The sequence below is a fragment of the Onychostruthus taczanowskii genome, unplaced genomic scaffold (assembly GCF_017590055.1).
Source record: "Onychostruthus taczanowskii isolate IOZ18803 unplaced genomic scaffold, ASM1759005v1 scaffold29, whole genome shotgun sequence".
NCBI lineage: Eukaryota > Metazoa > Chordata > Aves > Passeriformes > Passeridae > Onychostruthus > Onychostruthus taczanowskii.
In genome coordinates this window covers 6,669,677-6,683,181 of record NW_024500239.1, presented here as the reverse complement: position 1 = coordinate 6,683,181, position 13,505 = coordinate 6,669,677, and the positions used below count along the sequence as shown (strand labels likewise).

At 39.8% G+C, this 13,505-nt stretch overlaps 1 long non-coding RNA gene across 1 annotated transcript; it reads right to left on the bottom strand.

Moving 5' to 3' along the window:
* Positions 1-9,565: 9,565 nt before the first annotated feature.
* On the bottom strand, positions 9,566-10,790 carry LOC121337812. The gene is made up of 2 exons (XR_005952948.1): positions 10,456-10,790; positions 9,566-10,145 (listed from the first exon to the last, which is right to left on the bottom strand). It is a non-coding gene; the product is annotated as an uncharacterized LOC121337812 (long non-coding RNA).
* Positions 10,791-13,505: the final 2,715 nt, after the last annotated feature.

Genomic DNA, 13,505 nt, shown 5'->3' with positions numbered 1-13,505 from the left:
TATTTCAGTGGGAAAACTACAGGAATCAGAGCTCCTAGATTGGGAAGTTCATGGCAAAGTGAAACAACCAAGCTGGGCTTCTACCCACTGTGTGTGTAGCTCAACTGGCAATTCAGAAGTACAGTGAAGTTACCTCCATCAGCTATGGAAGATTACTTGTTCCAGTAATCTTCCACAGTCCTTCCCTTCCAGAAGGGAAGACCTTGCATGGAAAATAAAGAGGATAGATTTGCACAATGCATATTGAAATTATGCATAATGGTGTTACCCTGTGCTAGGCAACCATAATAAACTTCTCTGAAAGACAATGAACACAGAAACATAGAATCATAAAATGGCCTGGGTTAGAAGGGACATTAAAAGTAATCTAGTTTCAAGGCCTCTGCCATGGGCAGGGACACCTTCCACAAGTCCAGGTTGCTCAGAGCTCCATCCAAACTGGCGTTGAACACTTCCAGGGATGGGGCATCCACAACTTCTCTGGGCAACCGGTTCCAGTGCCTCATCACCCTGACAGTAACAAATTTCTTCTTAAGTTCTAATCTCTTTCAGTTAGAAACCATTTCCCCTTGTTTTATCACTACATGCTCATGTAAAAGGTCCCTTTCCATCTTTCTTCTAGGCTCCCTTCAGGTACTGGAAGGCTGAAATTAGGTTGCCCCAAAGCATAGGAACAGTGGTCATGTCCATCGGGAGTCTTCAGACAGAACAACCTGGGTTCTTGACCAGCAAGTCTCTAGCCCAGGGACTGCTAGAGATAGAAAGGAAGGATGTAACAAGGGAGGAGTCACTCCAGAAATGGCCAGTTCCTCAGTTCTTCTGCAGGATCTGCTGCTGGCTCATCAGAGAAAAAGTGCTAGGCTGGATAGAATTTCTCCACAGACAGAGCAGCTCTTCTGCTCTCTACTCGCCTGTCACCAGCATTCCTTCCCGCTTCCAGCCCCATTTCCATGCAGTGCTACCGTCCCTGGACTCCTTAAGGATTGCAAGCGTCAAGGGACATTACTGCTGATGCGATCATCAATGACTGCTGCTGGAAATCCATGCAGAAATATGTGCTGTGCACAGGGAAGCAGAGAGCAACAACACCCAGCTCTCCTTCCCTCTCTCCTTTCCTCCCCCTAAAACTGAAATTCAGGGACTGTAAGTACCACTGTCTCCTGCCAGGATAGTTCCATTCCTTGGGGAAGGGTTTAGCAACAGCAAGCCATACCTTAGCAGCAGTGTGCTATCCCACATGTGTAAAAACCATTATGTGCAGGTAGACATCTGATTTTAGCCAAGATTTTTTGGGTGTGAAAGAATGAATGATAAGAGCAAATCCATGTGCACAGGCTGAACCAAACTAACAATGTTTTGCTTGATCTAATTTTGAGGCTAATTTTTCTCACAAAAGGGACAGAGAAGTCAGATTGTGGAAACACCTCAATCCATTTAAGACAAGCCACAGCTGTGTATCTTTGAGAAGTGAGGATTCCTGTAGTCCCAAGCATTTTGTAGTGACATTTATATGCAAATCATCAAGTCAGGGCCAGGCCAGCTCTGACAGCAGTAGCCAGAGTCAAACACATTCTCATGATCAGCAGGCAAGTCCATAGTGACACGGCAGGTCCCATGTCAAGCTAGGAGCAGGGGCCATGGCCAGGCATGGACAAAACACAGCTGGAGCTAGAGCAGAGCTCAGCAGAGACTGAGCTGCAGTGGAGCTGCAGAGCAGAACATGTGGGTGGAGGCCCTATGGGAGTTTGATGAGAGCAGCTAAGACTCCTTAATGCAGTTAGGACCCTGACAAAGTTTTTCTAGGATATATGCAACAGGAGAGGTGAAAAAGTACCAAGGAACCTTGGACTGAGCCAAAGATGTTTATTTACTATTAGATATTTATCTGTTGTTAGATATTTATTATTATTGTTAGTTACTATTGTTAGATCTGTTATTAAATACCTATCATTAGCAGATATTTAGAATAGAGACTCAACAAGGTAAAGGCCTTGTCAAGCCTCTAAAGGGGGAAAATGATGTCTTAATCCTTAGCTTTCATATTTTTTAGATTGTGTACTGGTTTAGTGTGTGACTGAACTTCATATAAAATGTTAGCAAGTTCTCTTCACAGGGTAGTTAGACAAAACAATCCTTTTCCATCTTGAGAACAAAGGACACCATTGCAGATTTAGGCTCAAGAAGTATAAACAAGAGTGAATTGAGGAAAGCAAACTGAGAAGATGGGACTTCATAACCTAAAGCTGTAATTGGACAATTAACCCCAGCATGTAAATGGACCAAAGTTTATAAAAGTGTGAAAACTCGTGACCTGTTGTCCACCTTGGGTAGAGCCATGGCCAGACTCTTGTGTTACCAAAGGTGAATCCTTTAAAGGCTTTTTAATAAATACCTACTTCATTCCTTTAACTCTGTCTAGACTCTGTTCCAGGTCAGCCTCTTTAGGCATCAGTTCACCCCACAAAATAAGAAGCCCCAGCTGTTCCAGTTTGGTCCATGCCACAGAAGTGTCAGACAGAGTCAGATGTGTCCTGTCTAATTGTTTTGCCCCAGAAGATTTGAAAAAAGAGCAAATAATGGTTAGCACCAATCTGTAGTGACCATGCCCAAGAGAAGAGGCAGCCACCCTCTTTGTCACCCTCTATGTCATCGTCTGCAACATTTGCTTTCCTCATATCCAGAAAAGCCAGCAACAAACTCTAAAGGGAGGTAAGGAGGAACATTAAAGGCTTTGAATTGCAATAGATTTTTAAAACAATCATAATAAAATTTAGCACAAAATACTATATTTTTAGTGTTTTCAAAATACATGGTTTATATGCAATATTACAGAGATCTACTTTTGGATTTCTCAGCTTTTGCTGTTTTCAAATTCACTCGTAGGATTCTCATCATTACTTTTTTTTAACTGAGTTTCTTCACAAGAAAAGTAGTTGTGCGAGCCTGTTAACTAATGCAGCTTAATCTTGAACAGCTTTTGTGCTTGTGATAACTGATTTTTAAACTTTCTTTATGCCTTTATTATTGACCAGAGACTGAGTCTATACAGGAGCAAAAACCTTGCTGCAGAGCAAGATCCCATCTTACCTTCAGGAAGCATTTCCTGTGGCTGACCAATCATGACAACTCCTTTCCAAGAGTTTCTCTGGTGGATAACCCAGGCATCCATTTCTCCCACCATAAAGATTAGGAGTATTGTCCTTTCCTACTCTGTGCCTAATTTCATAAAACTTCAAGTAACAGAGCATGCTGAAGATCTCTGACCCTCTATCAGATCTCATTGAAACTAGGTGAAGAGGGAGGGAGGGAAGGAAGGAAGGAAGGAAGGAAGGAGCAAGCTTTTACTGGTTGTAAAACCTCTATTAGAAAAAGCAAAAACAGGAAAACAGAGGAGGTTTTAGGGGATTCTTAAAAATACTAATAACTAAGATGCTAATATCTTATATTTTCTTTAAATACGTCAACCAAACTGTCTGTATTGAATAGCTTATGCCTCATCTGTAAGGCAGAAGAGCATTACAAATGTTTTGAATCTTGCACAAGATCAGAGTGAGAGTCCATTGCAGGGTTGACAACACTACCTGAGTGCTATCAGTGTTATTTAGTGTTAATACCTAAAACTACTAGAAGATCAATATTATAACTTTATTCAACTGCTCTTTCAGTAACAGAGCAAGGACAGAGATAGTAACAAGGCTATCTATTCACCACATCTGTCAAAACAGAAGAGCAGACAGCTACTTTTTGAAATCTTCATGTATTAGGCAAGATACAAGTAATTCCTTTACTTTTTATATGTAGTATTTGCCAATAAAAGAATAATGTGAAAAATCATAATCTTTGGATGTTTCTTCAGGTTTCATCTCCAAGCTTTTCTCCTTCCCTACTTCCAAAACATATTATAGAAAACATGGCTGGAAGTCTTCTCAAAAATCAGCTTAGTTCCTCCTTTTAACCCACATCCAGACATAAGTGAGAAATACTTACCTAAAACAACAGCAACTATCTCACTTAATGATGGAGATTTACAGATTTCTCAGGCAGTATAATTCAGTGCTAGGGTACCCTTTCATACTTTACCCCTTGATTTGGCCATGAATCTCCTTTTCTGCAGTTTAGGTCCATTATCTTTTGTCGTATGCATTGTGAATGCTCTGACAACAAGATATTACTTCCCGGCAAGCCTGTGCATACCTAAGGAATATTTCTTCTGCCTTCCTTTGGAGTTCTCTTTTTCAGACTAAATAAACCTAATTCTGCTTTTGTTTTCCTTGCTGATCACAGTTTCCAGTTATTCTTTTTAATCTCTGCAGAGTACATCCATTTGGACCACATATTTTCTGAAGCATGGTATCCAAAACTGTATGGAACAATCCAGCTGAGACTTCCATTCATCCGCATTTTGACATGTCCAGATGTTTTCTTTTGGCTTGATTTAGTCTTGTGCAAGCTCTGTCAGTGTATTAGGACATGAGTATTTGGAAAAAAAAATACGGCACCAAATTAAAAACTAAAGGGTTAAACAATATAGTACAGGAGCTTGAGAGACCCCAACTGTGAGAATTTCATGATACTGTGATAACTACATGGATGTGCTCCAGCTACAGTCCTTGGAAGCCAGCTCCAGGATTTGCAGGACCTTCTGTGATGGGGAACCTTGCAGCTTTCAGAGCCTCTTTCCTCCAAGAGCCTTTAGATTTACAGTTTTGGGAAACCTCAGACTCCACTGAGGAACCCAAAATCTGGCAATATGCCACTTGGATCTCCCTTAAACCAGAGTGATGAGTGACCTCCTTTGCCAGGAATCCAGCAACTCAGACAGGAATTCTACGGGACACCTGTATTACAAAGTAATGAAAAATGCTTGTAAAATACCTTCAACTAAATATTAATTGATCGAACCCTATTTAATTGAAAAACTTCAGCCTAAATTTGAAAGAGGTACATTTGCCCTCAAAAGAGGCAATACATACAGATACATATATAGCTGCTTTTCAGAGGTTGTCTCTCCCCAGCAGCCAGGTGCTCTCTTTGCCTCGTTTCAGTCATGATGGGCACTGGGAAGTGAGAATGATTAATAATTCCATCCTGCCAACACCATAGTGACCCTAATTTTCTGAGTTTTCAAACACTGCAGGAAACACAGCTACAATGAAAGTTAATATACTTATGACTATGTTGAACTTTGTCTCTATAAAATCCACTGCTGTTCAAAGTAGTGTAGTTCCAGGCATCTTCCATGGTGGTTTAGAGCAAAGATAAAAAACTACTGAACTTCCAGTATCTTGTGTGCTATGTCTTTCTGTCTCTTCTAAAATCTCTTTCCATAGCCCCAGACTCTTTTCTCAGACAAGGATTAAAACAATTAAATGTACCTATGTTAGATATAAAACAGCCTTTAGTGAGCTATAGACCTGATTAGGAATAGAATTAGCAGGTATTAGCAGAATGCCTGGTAGTGAAGTATGGAGGGGATATCATTAAAGAGACAGACTTTTGGTTTATGTTCCTCTGAAGTTGATTCCTTTTTTAATTACTTTTGCCACTATGAGAAAGCAAGCAAGGTTCTTCACTGAAAAGACCAGGACAGAGCTGCAGAGAAGTTTATCAGTCTTCACGGGTCACAGACTGACAACAGAGGAGTTTTCTACCAGTCACTTTCTCTTCTCCTGGAAGTGTTCTGCTGAAGCTGTTTGCATTGCCTGGCCCTGTGCCATCTCCCACCTCCCAAAAAAGTTAGTGCCACCACTTATGTCACTGTAACCAGCATTCACACGGACATACAGAACTTAATGTGAAATGAGCTCCCACCCATCCTCATCCCATCTCTGAAGCTGGGTATTTCTTCATTCATTTCCCTTCCTGGAAAATTCATCTACACAAATCAATCTGATTCCATCTAGAAATTTGATCTACAAAACTGTAATATTTTATGTCTCTCAGCATCATGAGTTTTCCCTTCTTTTTGCCTTAAATTATTTTTTAAGATCTTCAAGGTCCAAGTGGAGTGAGACACTGAATTCTACAATTTGATTCCTGCAGACAATAGATCTGTCTTCTTTTCATTCTGTCTGCTAAAATAAAGATGCAAAAGATAGCAAGTTGTATTGGGGCATTCTTCTACAAGAAGGTGGTTTCCTACAATACTTCCCATTTAAAAGCCTTTCAGACTCTTTTGACATTTTGTTATGTGAAACAGATCCTTCAACTTCACTGCAGTTTCGTATGTCTTCTCCAAAGCACGTGCTCAGAACATCTTCTGATCCTGACTTTACCAATACCAGGAACCAGTATGTCCTTGTAGACATGAACTTCTAACAATGGCCTCTGGTCAGAGAACCAGACTAGGGAGATGGTGACAAACAAGAGTGAGCACACCCAAACCATAAAGCAAAGCAAACTGAAACATACATCAACTAGACCTACACAATTGCATGTACTCCTCTCACAGGATAGAAGAAATTGTGCAGGGCAGTAGAAAGAAGGAACACTGGGCAAGTAGTTGATGCACAGAGAGGGATAGTGTTGGGAATTAGATTAGCAAGGTGCTTTGTTTCAGGCTTTTATCTGCAGGGCTGTGGGAGGTAGCGTACCAGAAGACTGAGTAAGAAAGCACTGCCAGCCTTGAAATATGGAGGATAAGGCTTTGAATACCATTTTTCCCCCCAATCAACACACTGCAAATTAAAATGTTTTCCTCCTTGGAAAAATAAACCATAGAGCTAGGTAGAGAAAAATTAATATTCCAAACCCAAGCAGCTCCTCTTTTCTTTTATTTTCTTTTTAATTTTTAATCTTTTTTTAATTTTATTCATTTCGCTCCCAATTATATGACATTAAGGAGTTAAGATAACACTTCTGCAAAATGCCTTAGTCTGTTAGGTTCTTTGTAATCCAACATTTTATTGAAAATTATAATCATGTCCATTGTTCCTATATTTGTACCAGAAAACATCAGTAGCTTCCAGAGCCTAACTGACACAAGATGGTTTCTTGAATAGCCCAAAACTCAATGGAAACTGGTGGAAAGCAACAGTTATTGTCAAAAGGTGACTGCAGCGTTCTGATAAATATCTAATGATTCAGTGCCCAGCAATCTGTAACAAACATAGCTTAGACTGCCTGTCAGTAAAGAAATTGAGGCCAGACTGACAAATTTTTAAACACATCTTACCAATGTCACCTGCTAAGAGAGGAGAAATGATCACAGACTCACCCCTCTCTTCCTTGTATATTATTGCCCAGAAAATACAAACCAATCCAAACAGTCCAACAGGTAGCACGGTACGGATTCATTTTCATGCATGCTACAACTCTCACTTCAGAAGACAAAGTGCTTGGTTGAGGTCCAAGACCCATGCCAAAAGTGATCTTCCTTCACAAGGGAGTCAGTGTCTTACATTGTTCATTTCTGTTCATTTCTTTGTTTCACTATCCTGTGGTAAAATCCTTGACCCAGTGAAGTCATTACAACCTTTGTCAAGGATTTTAATCTTGCCCTGTATTAAGTATCTACTTATAACTAAGGGAAGATTTCTTGTGCAAGGACAGAGCATTCCCAAAGTGCCATCTAAGGCTGAAATAATTCCCCGAGGAACGGGGAATCATCACCAATCTCATTACCGTCTTGTACAGGGCACTTTGGATTTGCTCTCAGTAACATGAATAGCAACACATATTTTAAAACAAAAAACATTTGAATGTAATGAACATTAAAAACAAAAGATAAGGCAGTGAAGCTTTAGGAAATCCAATGGTAATACCAGATAGTGCTGCAGCAAAATTCTTAATTAAAAATAGAAAAAAAAAAAAATAAAGTACACTGCTCCAGTTGTAAAAAGGCCAAACCCCCATTTTGGAAAGGCTTTTCATGTTAAACGAGCTACATGGAACAGTGACTTTACAGTTGACAAAGACTTTGAAGCAGCAAAACCCTGCTGCATGTGAGAGATGCGGGACAAAATGGTGATGCAAAAATAGAAGGATAAATATAACTAAATGTGCCATGCAGAACTCAGAAAGCTGAGGCAGGTGTTGTCATAGCTGTCAGCCTTCAGGTTCCTTCTTTCTTCCATTTTTTTCAAATCGTATCTTGATTCTTCGATAAAAACCATGGAAAAGGACCAGATATGAAATTTTTGGATTTAAATCCATAATTCCGAGTGTTTTGAAAAGCCGTCTAAAACTTTTGTATATCCGCTAAAAAAAGACAAAAAAACCCTGCAACCCAATAATCTTGACTTTTTTTTTTTTTCAAAATTTTTTTCTGAGAAATTAGGAAAGACAAGTGTTTCCAGAGGAAAATATAACAGTTTTAAAATATTAAAGCCTCAGATAAAGCACATAAAAATACAATTAAATATTTTATAAAAATTGAGGTACTTCTTACTTGTAAACAAGTAACCTAGAAGAAATTGCAGCATAAAAGTGCAGAGTTTGCACTTCTTAATGAAGCCTCAGAGGCAAAAGTATCCCAAGCTGTGTCACTTCTGTGACATGGTCTGAAATGAGAAAATCCCCACCACTGTGACACTGTTACAAACAAAAATAGCCAGCACTGGTAAGGGAGCATCAACTGCCTTCAGTAAAGGAGGGAAATACTGGCAAGCCAAGCCTTGACCTCTAGCAGTGATATTCTTGTTTCAAGACTTGGAGGTCTACACACATATCCACCTATTTCTGTCAAGAGTCTACCCTTGCTGCAATCTATCCCCGGGCAGAGAGCCAGTGCAAAATCTCTCCAGCACAGAATCCCCACTTGAGCCATGGGTTTAACTGGAACATAATGAAGGGAGTGGCTGAAAATAACCTGCCCATACAAGGCAATCACATTTCAGGATTCCCAGGCCATAGGGAAAAAGTATCTGTAAACAGCAGGGTCTCTGGGTCCTGCCTTTCCCATCATCTTCTTCTCCTTGGAAAAGGAACCTTGAGAAACTTCTGTGAAAGCAGCAGTCCCAATGTGGGAAAGAGAACTTTTAGTGGCTTTGTTCTCCCTGCCCGTCTGTGGCTATGCCAACTGCAGGCGAGCAGTGGAGTGCACTTTTTCCCAGTTCTGTACAATGTGAGAGCAGGGGAATGTGTGCTCCAGGAGCCTCTTTGCAGACGGTGAGTTTTTTTTCCTTTACGTGTTCGTCTTTTCAGCTAGTTCGTAATCTGCCCCCTAGCTTCCCTGGGGCCAAGGGGAAGAGGATGATCTTTATATAGCTGTCCTCAGGGACTGGGTGAATCACAGAGTAGCATCTAATCCCTCATGCACTCTGCAACTGTAAAACATCCCAGCTGAATATCAAGCCAGGGAAAATAAGTTGCAGTTTTACATACAAAAATCAGGGAGAGATATCACAAGCACAGTTAGAGGAGTTATCAGTTTCCAAAACTGATAAAACTCAAAGTGAAAAATTAAACAAAGGGAAAACAGCCAGAGACCAGGGAGGGTGCAGAAACCACCTAGAAAGGCCAAGATACCATGCTCTTTATCTTGGCACTTAATTTTTCATAAGATTTTGAAAAATAATATTCAGTAGTTATTGGGTGAATCTATTGCATGATTTTCCTTTCTTTCTTTTTTTTTTTTTTTTTTTTTTTTTTTTTTAATGGAGAGGGCAAGGAGCCATGTTTCTGTAAAAGCTTGGCCACCATGTTTGGTATCTGAGCTGTATATCATGCACTGTTTGTCATTTCACGCCACTTAGAACAAATCCCAGCTGGCTGGAATCCTAGTCCTGTGGACTGTGAGTCATGGATATTAAATGACCATCATGTGAGCTCCTGCATGCTGCTGTGTTTAGTGTGTGGCACTGTAAAGTTGTACAGTATCTTATCACAGATGATCATCAGCATGCATGCATAATTAGAGCAGGAGCACTTTCATAACAACACAAATTATTTGTTTTAGCAAGAGGCAAGAAATGGGTAGAGATGCATGAAGCTGAAGCAAAGGTGTGAAGCATTTATTTGATTTTTGGAAGACCAGTAAGACACCAGTTGCTGTGCTGTAAAAGCAGACTTGGGGCAAGAATGGAAAAGGTACTGTCCATAGTGGAAGGTTTTGAAAGAACCTTTAAATCTGCTTGAGGAAATCCTGTAGCAGTCTTTTTGATGCATTATTATCCAGTCCAGTCTCACCCAGGATATCCAGTATCCTACCCAGGATAAGGAAATGAAGACAAGCCTTTAAGTATTTGTCTCATAGGAACCAGAACAAATTTTGGGACTGACTAAAATGCCAGTCCCAATTCAGAATTTTAAAACAAGTAATGAGATCTTTTTCACTGATGTGATATGGACAATCCTTGAAGTGGATGGTTTTAGTCTAGCAGAAGCCCTAAACAGAAGATTTATTCAGCAATCCATTTTATGTTAATGACATGCAGGAAATCTGTACTATAAATCAGATTGCAAAAAACTTAGTGCTAGGGGAAAACATTATTTTCAAAGAATGCCATTTCATACCTGGATTAGGTAGGTTTATTCCATCCTAGTTATGAGCTGGGTAATTTCCTGCCATCGGTGATAAAATGAAAATCCATTTTAAAGAACATACAGTAGAACCCTGTAAGAGTTGGATGTGAAAGCTCATTTCCATCTTCATTAGCATGGGTAAGTAATTCAGGTTATAAATTGCTGTTATCCAGTCCAAAGTGTTATCCAGGTCCTGCAGGTTCCTATGAGTTCACGTACTGCTGTCAAAGGTTCTGAGGAGTCTCTAATGTTTCAGCTTTCAGCCACGGCTCCAACAAAACTACTTCTCTTGCTGCTAGTTCCAGCTTAGATCTGCTTTTCTGTCTTTGCATGTGATTTTCTTCCTGGTAGCAGCTACCAGCTTCTTCCCACTATCCCAGCAGTTTCCCCTACCTTTGCTTATGTTTCTACCACGTCATAGCAGTGTAGCTAGCTCTCCTTAGGTCAGCAAAGCCAGGCGTTCATAGCTTGCACTTTCTAACAGTTTTCAAGAACTGAGTCCTTTAAAATGTATTGTATTTCTTGAAATAAGCATCAAAAACTTAGCATTTGAAGTCTGTTTACGGGCCAAAAGAGATAGCTAAAACTCACTACTGATTTTTTGCACAGAAGCCCAGGATTTTAGAGAAATAAATATGACTTGAATCAAATGAGGAAAATTTATTCACATTGATCCAGACTTAATCAAAATCACCATTATAAGGACATAAGCAAGTTAAATGAGAGGAAGATTAAAACTATTAATGCACTAAACTCAAGTTACTGTGACTGTCAGAGAGAAATCAAGCACTATGTTGGGAAGTGTTAATAAAAAGAGCATGTTAAATATACTATGCCACTACAGCGATCTCCAATCTTCCTTGATTTTTTTTATTCCTTTATTAATATAGGGGCAAATTTAAAAAATACTGTTGAATTTGGAAGAGTTTAAGAACAAACATCTTCAAATATGGAGAAGCTTTTATGGACAGAAAAGACCAAGAGGAAGCAGGGTTATTCACAGACATATGAATGGATATCAGATAAAAGATAAATCAGTCATCAACTCACTGGGAAGACCAGGAAGTAATAAAATAAAGCATTAAAAAGGAAAAAAGCAGATTAAAAATTATAGAAATTTTCATAACTATGTGAAGGCAAAATAAACCCAGATGCAAATGCAGAAGCAAGGTGCCAGGAAAAGCTATGAAATTAACTTCACAGGGGATATTCAAGATATTGGTCTGTGGGGAGTTACTCCAGCATAATGAAATCAGAGCTTTCAAGATGCAAAAACATGAACTGGGGAATCCATTCACTACCATCTAACCCAAATAAGCAGAAATAGCTTTGGTGAGCTAAACATTATGTTGTCACAAGTTGTCCCCATTTATTATAACCCAGTTTTCTTGAAATACGTGGAACAGACAAGTATGCTGACAATGGCCTCATAACCTGAATGTGACAGCAAGGCCAGACATGGGTATCTGACTAAAAGTCATTGCTATTTTTCCAGGTAAAATCTTTCTTTTAATTTAACCTGTTTTAGTGAAATAATTTCAGAACTGTTACTTGAAAGCATACTGAGATAAATTCTCAAGGAATTTTAATGAATTTTTTCTTTGTTTCTAAGCAAAGATTAATGCTTTTGCATAAGGGATGGAAAGCAGTTTTACAGTCAGAGGAAAACAGAAGTCCCCGCTGCTCCCTCAAAGAGAGCACAGGCCTGTCAGCCTGATTCTGGTGTTTGGAAATAGAAATATTTTCTTCTTTTCTTTACACAACTGTGATAACAATCTGTAAACCAATGTACAACTAAAGTGTCTCCAGGAATTACACTGTTTGCAAGAAAATGAATTTTAAACTTATTATAATAGTGTACTCAAGAGCTTGAAATTTCCATGCCCACAGGGCAATATAGCACTACATTTGTGACTTGATGTCACAAGCATGTAGACTTCAGTTTTACAAATACTCTTCAAGAAAACATTTAATTTTTCTCTCCGGGGAAAACATTAAACCCTACCTCAGAAAACTGTACAGAAGGAAGGAAATTTGGTTTGAAATGGCCATGTTTTGGCTTCCAGTCACCAAAATCAAATCTCCTCCCCATATGTATTCCAGATTTAGCTGCATAGCCCTACTGCTCTGAACCTAAATAATAAAACTAGAACATATTTTACCCTTTATACTATGTTCCCATTTGTAACATTCCAGAGAGTTTTTCATATTTTCCAGAATTCTGGAGGTCCATGATTACTTATGGTTTCTAAGGAAATAAGGTTTAGATGATCACAATCTGCCCACTCATACATTTCTCTTTCCTTCTCTCTTTTGAAAAAACAGAGTATTTTTAATCACATTTGACTGGATGATGAAGATATCGAAGATAAAACACTTCTTTGGGTAAAGGAAAAAGAACCAAGCTGGTTCTGCCAAAGGGATCCAGCCACTTTGGGCCATAGGTGGAAGCCAGGTGGCCAGTCTGTATGTGTTTATTGACAGGACAACCAACACGTTGCTTGGCTTTGCCCTTGTCACACCGTGTGCTGCCACTCACCCATCTGGTTAGGTAAAATTCCCATCACAAAGAGGAGACATAGAAAGGATCCACTAAAAACCTGCTTCTCTTTGTGGAGACTCGTGTCCCAGGCTCTGGAAGTGCACTGCTGTGCAAGATGAAACAGATTCCAGCACTGCCAGAGTTACACAAGGGATAAGTCCTCAGGATTGCCAAAACAGAAGCAGATATCCATAATTATCTAATATCCAGAATTACTGAGGTCCTGCACCAAGTACTCACCCAGAGCACATGCAGGGGCATGGCTTCAGATCTCTGTTTCTCGGCCAGAATTCATCCTGGTGTGCTCAGCAAGGCACTGCTCAGCCTGGACTGCAAGACAGAGATGGAAGTACCCATAGAAGTGTCCTGCCCAGTGCTGGGCAGTTCAGCAATGTGGGAAGCCCACCCAGTGCTCTGGGTAGCCGTGTTGGCAAACTGGCTGAATGGTGGCTTTGTTGCCTCAGCTGTCATACTCTGTTTAAAGGGAGTTCAGGTGTGA